We start from the raw sequence: 10,993 nt of genomic DNA on the forward strand, positions 1-10,993 counted from the left end.
GGCCGGCGGGGGAAGCCTTTCCCCCACAGCCATTATGCACTTCCTTGAACAATTCCCATAGGGAATGATGGGAAATTGATCTGCGGGTATCGGGGGCTCTGGAGGGGGTGTTTTTTGAGGTAGAGGCACCACATTTTCAGAATAGCATCTAATGCCTCTCCCCAAAATACCCCCCAAGTTTCAAAAGGATTGGACCAGGGGGTCCAATTCTACGAGCCCCAAAAGAAGGTGCCCCTATCTTTCATTATTTTTTATGGAAGGAAGGCATTTTAAAAGGTGTGCTGTCCCTTTAAATGTGATGGCCAGAACTCCCTTGGAGTTCAATTCTGCTTATCACACTCTTGCTCCTGGCTCCGCCTCCAAAGTCTCCTGGCTCCACCCCCAAAGTCCCCAGATATTTCTTGAATTGGACTTGGCAACCCTAACATAATTAGGATAATTTAAAATAGTATTTAGCCTTTCTTTTTTTTACATAGAACCATGCGATTACCCTAGAGCATATGCAGTGCAAACAAGCCATGTAAATTGTGAGTATGTGCCCACAAGAGGCTAGCTGGGCGGCAGCCACCATTGCAAATACCACTAACTCTGCAGGTGCAAAACCACTCAACACATTGATGATATCACTGCCGTTGCATGAGAATGCTCAGCCGAATGGCAAACTGAACTTTCAGACATCTTATTTGTGAAATTCAACTGTTTCCTAAGCATTTTCTCGGCTGATACACTTCTCCATGGCCTAATTCAGACTGAAGCTCAACTGAGCTTCATCTGTTTCTGAGTGATTTAAAGCAATTCCACATCAAACAACATGCATCCAAGTAAAATCTTCAGGATATAAGTTCTTAAAGGGGAAAGAATGCATTTACAACTGGCTTACAGTGATCAAGAGTATTGACAGCAGTCCAAGTTCTGCGGGAATCACTTGGGTCGCCTTGCCATCATAAAATCCTGTATTTGAACTCAGTCCTCTTCTTCAGTTCTCATTAGTCAAGGGGAGTTGTTTAGATAACTGCAGGCAGGATTGAGCCTACAGTTCTGCTAATGAGAAAAGTAGCAATTTACATTCCTGTACTAATTAAGTATGTGATATTATAGTAAGGATTGCTATTTGGTCTAGTAGTGTTATGATAGTACATATGATTAGTATTGTACTGTGTAGTGAGGCATGTTATCTTTCACAGCCGTCAAGAGCACAAGTGGCTCCTTGAGAAAGCCACATGACTTAACGCTCCTGTCTGCAGGTTTCTCCCCCCCCCCCCCCCATGTGAAAACATTGCCTTGGTGCAAAGGTGTGATTCTTCATCAAGTGCCCAATGGGGGTGTTTCATCCAAATTCCAGCCACATGATAATCTTGTCTGAACATGTAGTAGCCTTAAGCATGAAAGAAGGTTTATATTATATCTCATACATTTTTAATCCTATTCTAGCAAGTGTAACTTATTACCTTTATATGTTAAATCCTTCTATGTTCAGAAGCTTATTGATGTCAGAAAGGAAGCTTTCACTGGCTGTTATAACCCCAAGCTTCCTGAAGATCACTCACTTATCATTCAGAGATACCGTACAAATTCTGTCCTCAGGTTCTAGTCTGAAAACCACTAACATGGATTACAGGCATCACTCTATGGTTACAAGGCAGTCTCAGGGTCATTTACTGTGAATTTGTTAGCATCTTTAATCACCCCTTTGTTCCCTCAGTCACGGTGGTAAAGGTAATTGGTTTCTTTTCATGATGGGCAACTTCCCCACAGCTCAAATCGAAGTGGGTTATCAATTATGAGCGGCATCTGTGAACATTTTGGAAAAGAATCACCTATTGAAAGTTAGAGCCCAGCTGCCCTTTCTAGAGCATATGACCATACCCCCACCGCCACTTGGGAATTATAGTGCGGGGATGGGTGGGTGTGAAAGAGAAGGCAAAGCCCTGTGGATGCCACAAAGGCTGGAAATTTTATTTCTCTGATTGTTCCCACAAGATTCTTCCTACCACTTTACATAGTATGCAGGATTCTTAAATAATGATGGTTTACATAGATTGATCGGTTGTTTGGTTGTTCAGGAAGGGTTCTCCCTCCACTTCCAAACAACCAGATTGGAACACCTTTCATGTCTCCAATTTTCCCAGTCTGGATGATAATCTGATTGCTGGGATTTGGTATGCCATAAATCACACATCCTTAAATAGGGCTTTTTTTGTAGCAAGAACTCCTTTGTATTAGGCCACATACCTCTGATGTAGCCAATCCTCCTGGAGCTTACAGTAGGCCCGCTACTAAGAGCCATGTAAACTATTAAACCCTTAAACAGTAACAACAAAAAAGGCTTGTGTCCAGGGATCATTTTGTAGAAAAATAGGTGGTGCTCATCCAGGGATTGTTATGCAGCTGCAATACTATTCAATGGACAAGGAGGTGGAACTCTCAGAAGGAGGAGGTGGAACTCTCAGAAAGGTTCAAGAGCTGTGCTCGTGTGAGCTCCCACTGAATCCGAGGCCTGTTTGTGTTTGTTTCAGCAAATAGGATCATTTCACTGAGATAAAGGGGTCAAGATAATCAACTGAACCTGGGGAAATTTGCATTATGAGCCCCTTATATTAGAACATTGGTCATTGGCCATTGAGTCATATCAGTCAGAAAAGTGTCAGACCATTTAACATAAGAACATAAGAACATAAAAGAAGCCATGCTGGATCAGGCCAACGGCCCATCAAGTCCAACACTCTGTGTCACACAGTGGCAAAAAATGTTATATACACACATACACTGTGGCTAATAGCCACTGATGGACCTCTGCTCCATATTTAAGACTGTAATCCCAACCCAATGGAACTACCTTCCATTGGAGGGTAGAAATTTATCTGCCATGCTATGCTTTCAGGAAGCACATATAGGGAATTAAAGAAAAAAACTCAGTATTATTCTGGAAACTAGGCTCTTATCCATCACATAGGTCACCAAATATATTTAATAGCCCTATTTTGCCAGATGCCTGGTTACATCATTATAAAATGGCATATGGGGAAACAATTACAAGCCCACTTAATTTTGATAACATCCATAACTTACCAACTTGGCCTCCATTGGGGTGTACAGAAGTAAAGCAGCTCATTGATACTTTGAAGCCAGGGAAAGCCCCAGGCATTGACCTAATTCCACCAGAGCTATTCAAAATGAATGCAGACTTGTGGGGCCCAGTTTCGGCAGCTTTGTTTTCCCAAATGGATCAATCAGGAAAAATCCCCAAGGATTGGGGAGCAGCTATCATCATCCTCATATATAAAAAAGGAAACAAAGAAGATCCAAACAACTATAGGCCGATCAGCCTGTCGAGTGCAACAAGCAAGCTATATTAGGGTTGCAATGCCACTGAGGATGTTCTCCGCAGCTGAGAACGAAACGTCTGGAAGGAAAACTTTCTCCAGTAGAACACGGCACTTGATCCCGAAAGATTCTACAAACCCTAATGATGTTACCAGCCGTGAAAACCTGAAATCTTTGATAGCAAGCTATATGCTAGACACTTACTGTGGCAATTTATAGACTGGCTTGAGAACGATTTTTGCCTAGGTGAGGAACAGGTTGGCTTCAGAGAAAGTTGTGCCTTATTAAACCACTACATACTGTTGGAGCACTTGATTGTAAAATATTCCTCAAACTCAAGTGTGTCATTATATGCTGCATTTCTAGACCTGAAGTCAGCCTTTGACTCTATCTCTAGGACCATCCTATGGGATAAATTAAGAGCCACCTACATTGATAGACGGCTGTTATTTCTTATTCAGGCCCTTTATGATCAAACAACCATCCAGGTCAAATATTCCCATCAAGCCTATTTGACAGACCCCATTTCTACCAACAAAGGGGCTAAGCAAGGATGCCTCCTGGCCCCCTACGTATTTAACTTCTATATCAATGAATTGGCATCACATATAAATAAACCAGAATGCCACCCACCGAAGCTAGGTAACAAACATATAGGGGTGTTCCTTTATGCTGATGATGCTGTTTTACCTTCAAGGACTCCCTTGGGCTTCAGAGGAGCCTTGAAAGCTTTCACTCAATATTGCCTGGAAAACAATCTAGAGGTAAATTATGCTAAAACCAAAGTAATGGTCATTGGCAAAAAGACAGCCAGATCACACCATTGGTACTTAAATTCTATTCCCATTGAACAAATTTCATGCTTTAAGTACCTGGGGGTCATGTTTCAAGCGAATGGAAGAAGAACCACCAATATAAACATGATTAACTCAAATGCCAAAAGGAGTGCGGGGGCTATCCAAAAATTCTACTGGGGCAAAGGGGGTAAATACATAACTGTGGCCCTTAGATTGTTTAAGGATAAATCCCTCTGCCAGCTAACATTTGGTGCCCCAATCAACATCACTACAAACGACAAAAAACTGGAGAGTGTTCAATTAAAATTTTTATGAACAGTTCTGCAGGTACCCAAGGGCATTCCGAATGCATTAATTAGAATAGAAACTGGCATGATTACAGTAGAAGCGAGGTTTTGGATTTTGGCCATCCAGTTCTGGTTGAAACTTATGTTTTTTCCTAAGGGCTTGATCAGTTTAATTCTGCAAGATACCTTGGTCCCAAGATAGATTAGGGCCATAGAGGACAGAATTAATTATTACGGCCTTTCCAAACAATATCTCAGTTCTCTCACTTATGATAGTGCTAGGGAGATAGTGAAACAGAGAATATTGGACTTTGTCAGACAAAACGACCTCAATAGCACAACCAAATGGCAAGCTCAGACAGAACCAATCAACAGGGTGACCCCGATGCCCTACCTATATTGTTTAACAAACAATGAATACAGGAGAACGTTCACTCTTATGAGGTGAGACGTTCTCCCTTCAGTGGTGGTGGAGGGGAGATACAAAAAGGTGCCGTTCCAAGAACGATTATGTCCCTGCTGCTGCAATGACGGTATCGAATCTCTAGTGCATGTCATATTTGACTGTGAGGCTTCCAATGATCATTGAGAAGTACTTCCATTTTCCACGGCCACACCTTTTACCAATAGCCAAAAATTGCAACTCCTTAAGAATCTTCTTAGCGATAGGAACCCTGAGGTTACATACAAATTAACAAAATTTGGCTGACTTGTCTCAAGAATAAGGAAAACTCTAATGATTCAATCAGGAAATGGCTAAACACCTTTGCCAATCTGTTGGCTGTAACTGCCACGTTTTGTTATATTTGTAGTTTTATAACAGTATTTTATGCTTTTTATGTATGATTTTATGGACAAGCAGTTTTAATTTTGTATGATTTTACTGCTTTAAATGCTGGCTTAGGCAGTGAATAAATAATTTATTTATTAAGGGAAGAAACAAAGAGGTCTAGACAAGGTTTTTAGTTCATCCTTGGTTTTAACACTAATTTTACATCTTCAGTGTCAGTGTCTTAAAGTCTGTATTCGTATCTTATGTATATTTTAGGTGGTATCATATTTTAGTGTATAATAATTATTGTATATTTATATCACCTTTTATTGGTTATGAATTGGTCTTTTATGAATTGTTTGCTGGTCTATGACCGTTATAAATAAATAAATAATAAAGCAGTTTTTAAAAGGGCCGTTAATTAACAACAATGGCACTTTCAGTTTTGATTGTAGGCCTTCTGTATGATGATGATTAACCCCTTTGTCAACTTTTAGCTGTTTATTGCAGATCAATTTATTATTGATTGTTTATCTCCATGTTATTTTTTAAGATGAGATGTTGGGCCCCTTGTTGTGGGGAAGACAGGACAGAAAATTCTCAGTAAATAAATTCCACATTCTGATTTTGGCAGTTTTTAATGGATGATTCTAAGAGGATCATTCTTCCAGAAGCACTGAGTAATGCTTTAAAAACCACATATATGCAGTCAAATTTGCTTCCTGATTGGATTATGTATACATTCCCAAATGTGAGAATGCCATCTGTTTACGCATTTTATTTTATGAATTTAGGAGTTGCTTCTGTTTGTCAGATAAACAGGCAAAATGACTAACAAATGATTGATAAAACAGAACAAAATGCCAGTGAAAAAATTCTCTACAGAAAGAGATCTTTTAAAAAGTAAAGAATAGCAGCAATATTAATAAATAAGAAAAGCTCTTGTAAGTAACAATCTCTTTGCTAGCTAGTAAATCACAAGTACAGAGATGGCTCACTTCATGGGCAGAGAACTGCACTTGTGTGTTGTCATTAAACATTTTGCCTCAGACACTCTTTACCAATTTTTGACTGTGAGCAGAAAAAAAAAAAATCATAGAGTTCTGTTTTTCCAGCACATTTTTATCCTATCTTTCTTTAAGAGTGGCATATATAGTTCTCCTTTCCCCCGTTTAGCCTCACAGATAACTCTTTGGGGTAGGTTAAGCTGAAAGAGAGTGACTAGACCTAGGTCATCCAGTAATCTTATTGGCTGAATACGGATTCTGAACTTAGACCTGGTTCAACACTTTAACAACTACTGAACACTTGTTCTCATGGCCCCCTGTTGGGTTGCTAGTTCTTATGACTTAACCACACTTATCTCTTTCTGGGGAGTTGGGGAATAGGGTATAACGGAATTATACTCCATAGGGTATAACAGAATGCTCAGCAGACAGTTCTGATAACCCTGAAGTGGGGGGAGGGCCTCCAAACTGGGGGATCCCCTGCCCCCACCTGAGGATAAGCAACCCTAGGTGGGACCTAGGGATTCCCAGAATTATAGCTCATCTTCAGAGAGAAAATGAATGCTTTGGAGGGTAGACTGTATGGCATTGTACCTCTGTGAGGCCCCTGTCCTCCCCAGGCTTCATTCCCAAATCTCCAAGACTTTCCCAAACTGGATCTCATCCCCCACCAGTGTCCAGGGGACACCTGGCAACTCTAGTCATGGGGATACCCTAATCAACAACGAGGGCAGGAGAGAAAGGATACTGTACCAACATGAGCCCATTATCTTCTTCTGTTTCCTTTCCAAACGAGGTGATTTGTTTTGTTTCATAAAGGAAATGGGTAGTTCTGCACAAATATAGGCAAGCAACCATTTTGACTCTAAATCTCTGGACAGGACTCTTATTTAAAACCTAAAAGCATACAGAACTAGAAATAAGTGCTATCGTGTCTCTAGATATAAAAATATAGGCAAGTACCTGCAACGGACTCATAACACATGATAGTCTTCTAGGGGTGCGGCCAGACGTACCATTAGTGGCGACACAGCTCCATCTCGCTGACGGATTAAATGTGTTCATTCAGACATCCACATCTGGCAATCGAGCGTCATCCAGGGTCATCCCAGCTTGCTGCACCTCAATGCCGCATTAATGCCCTTTTTCAAAACAGCGGCACAAAATCGGCTTTTTCCTGTTTGGACTGCTCACGTGCGATACTGCCCCTTGGAATATTTACTCAAATAGCAGGTAAAACTGCGCTGCAGGGCCGGGCTGCGCTCACTGTCTCTCAAGAACAGTGTCCTGAAAGGGCAACCCCCACTGCCACTGACTCCTCCCCTCCCCACTTCCTGGATGGGAGAGGAGTCATTGGCAACAGGGGTCACCCTTTCAGGATGCTGTTCCTGAGAGATGGTGAGCGCAGCCCGGCCCCATGATTTGAGTGTTCAGCTGGGGAGTGGGGGGGGGGGGACTTTAGAGAGCCAGAATGTGGCATTAGAGCTGGTTCCAGCATTGAAATTGGCACAGGGTGGGTGGGAAAGGGTCCAAAGGGAGGGAGGAGGAGGAGGCGCAGTGGGGAGGCACAGGGGGGCACGAAGCCACGACAAGGAGGGGGGGTTACCATGCTGGCACTTGGGGGTGCCAGGCAGTGAGTCTGCCTAGGGCGCCATGGAGTGTCGGACTGCCCCTGAGTATGGGCCACCTTCTTTGAGAGGGTAGGTACTGGAGATGACCTCCAGCAGCATCTGGATCGAGGTGGTGTGGCGGTGCTGATGTTGTTACATTTGTCGGCTGCATTTGTTACATTTGTTCGACACAGTCGACCATCGGCTACTGACCCGCCGCCTCGCCGATGTTGGGGTTAGGGGGTTGGCTTTACAATGGCTCTCCTCCTTCCTCGAGGATCGGGGACAAAGGGTGGCAATCGGGGGTGAGCTGTCCCAGAGGCGCACACTGCACTGTGGGGTGCCTCAGGGAGTGGTTCTCTCACCGATGCTGTTTAATATATATATGCGCCCCCTTGCCCAGATTGCCTGGAAGCATGGGCCTGGGTGTCACCAGTATGCGGATGACACCCAGCTCTATCTGCGTCCCAGAGAATTTAGACCTGGCACTGCAGGCCATGGCAACCTGGTTGAGGCTGAGTAGGCTGAAACTGAATCCAGCGAAGACAGAGGTCCTTTGGCTGGGTTGGGGCGCTCTGGGGAGGGAAATACCTCTCCCGGTTTTTGACGGGGCGCCGCTGAAAGCAGCATGCCGGGTCAGGAGCCTGGGAGTTCTACTGGAGCCTTCATTATCAATGGAGGCCCAGATAACAGCCACTGCTAAGTCAGCCTTTTCCCATTTGAGGCGGGCAAAGCAGTTGGCCCCCTTTCTAGAGCATCGGGACCTAGCAACAGTGATCCACGCAACGGTCACCTCGAGACTAGATTACTGTAATGCCCTCTACATGGGGCTGCCTCTGTGCCGAACCCGGAAGCTGCAGCTGGTGCAGAACACGGCTGCTAGACTGCTATTGGGGCTCCCAAAGTGGGAGCACATACAGCCGGGGCTACGTGGACTGCACTGGCTGCCAGTTACATACCGGATTCGTTACAAAGAGCTGGTTATCACCTTTAAAGCCCTATATGGCCGAGGACCTGCCTACCTGAGGGTCCGTCTTTCCCCATATGAACCCCAGAGAGCACTGAGGTCAGCAGGGAAGAACCTGCTGACTATCCCCAGGCCAAAAGAGGTAAAACTACAGAGTACCCGCACCCGGGCTTTCTCTGTAGTGGCTCCACACCTATGGAACCAGCTTCCGGAAGAAATGCAGACCCTGCGGGACTTTGAACAGTTCCGCAGGGCCTGCAAGACCATCCTTTTTAGGATGGCCTACACTGATTAAAGAAGAGACTGCTAAGGAAAATTTACCATCTGTCTTGATAGCACCAGGATGTCAATCTTATTTTATTTTATTAATTTTAGAATTTTAATTAAATTGTTAAATCAGTTATTGTTTGAAATCATTGTATATAATTTATTGATTTAATGTTGTTAGCCGCCCTGAGCCTGCTTCGGCGGGGAGGGCGGGATACAAATAAAATGATGTATGTATGTATGTATGTATGGAGTCAGCCAGAGATCTGATGAGAGTTTCGTTTCTCTATCATGCTTTCTACTGCATCTGAACTTAGCAAACCAGTTTGGGTCATATGAATGGGAAGCGGTTGTCTGTGATGGTCTGTGTTCGGTCCATTGGCACACCATGAGCCATGAAGTGAACCATGTTTTCCTGGTTCATGCCAATCCCTAGTGCTCACCATGGGCCCTGTTTCCTGTTGCTCCTATGTTTCACAAAGCTAACAGTCCTGGATTTCCTCCATCATATAAGATTAGAAGTTGCTTTAGAAGAAACTAGGAGACATTCCTCTATTTTGTCTGTAGGTAACTTTCAGAAACATCTGCCTCTGTTATAGGAGAAGGAGTGCCTTGGAATTTCCCAACATCTTGTGTAGCGAGTTTTATAGTTATATGCAGGGCTCTTTTTCTAGCAGGAGCTGCTCTGCATATTAGGCCACACACCCCTGATGTAGTCAATCTCCCTGGAGCTTACAGTAGGCCCTGTACTGTAAGCTCTTGGAGGATTGGCTACATCAAGGGGACGTGGCCTAATATGCAAAGGAGTTCTTGCTACAAAAAAGCCCTGGTTATATGCACATAGCTGTAGAAAGCAGTAAGCACTAGCTGATGCTAGCATGAGTGGGAGATCATGGCCCTCAGACAGACAGTAGCAGGCAAGATGGCAGCCATAAGCTGAAGGAGTGATTCACCTCCCAACCCTGCCCTTGCCAGCTATACTGGCAGTGCTACGATAATCGTGAAACCCTTTGATAATCATGATGGCCAATTGTATTCTTGTTTATTTAGAAGTAAGCTCCATTGAACGTAAGGGAACTTACTCATATTTAAGTGCGCAAAAGATCCTAGCGTTAGGTACATTGACCTCAAGGCAAGCCCCCGTGACCTTAGTGGAGCTTGCTTCTAACAACCATATGATCATGCTGTTGGTATATGGATCAAAGCCTATTAAGTTCTTATCCCAGGCTATTACTTCAAAATGTGGTATCTAACTTTGGAAATGTGGTATCCAAATTGTCAAAATACTTTGTTCCAGTGCGTGGCTATATGAGTAGCACATACAGGATTTAAACAGCTTTTGCGGTGTTGAAGTATAAAGTCACAGAGTCTCTATTTGTGGTGCTAATTCTGTATTCATAAAATCCGCATTAGTAAAGTGCTCGTCCTATGCTTTAATGTATTATCTTATCTCCATGGAACATATCTTTCAGCGTCCTGTTAACATCTACTTTAATGTACCATCTCATATTATATTGAAATGGAATCTGGCACTTTTGGGGTCCTGCGCAAGATGAAAAAATGGGTCTCCAGCAGTCTTCCTCTTAGACATAATTGAAAAAGAGGCAGGCACGGGGGCATGCTGTGATTCACGCTGCCAGACAGTGATCTTGAATCATTCAAATTATGAGAATACCGAGACAGCTGTGTGCAAAAAAGCTGACAATTTGCCATACCGTTGTTGTGAAAATGAAAATTTCTAGTGGTTCAGTATGAAAGTGGGAAAAAACCAGCCTAGCTCAGTTTAACTGGAATCATCCACTGAACTTTAAGATATAGATATATTGAGGAAGTGTTCTTTCTTCTTTCTTATTAATGGACACCTGCAATGGGACGCAATGTGAGATTCTGTGCTTCTTTAACGATGCATTAGAATACTACCCAACTGATTTCATTTGGGGGAGTGAGGAAGCTGACCCACGT

Source organism: Heteronotia binoei, chromosome 16 (assembly GCF_032191835.1).
Source record: "Heteronotia binoei isolate CCM8104 ecotype False Entrance Well chromosome 16, APGP_CSIRO_Hbin_v1, whole genome shotgun sequence".
NCBI lineage: Eukaryota > Metazoa > Chordata > Lepidosauria > Squamata > Gekkonidae > Heteronotia > Heteronotia binoei.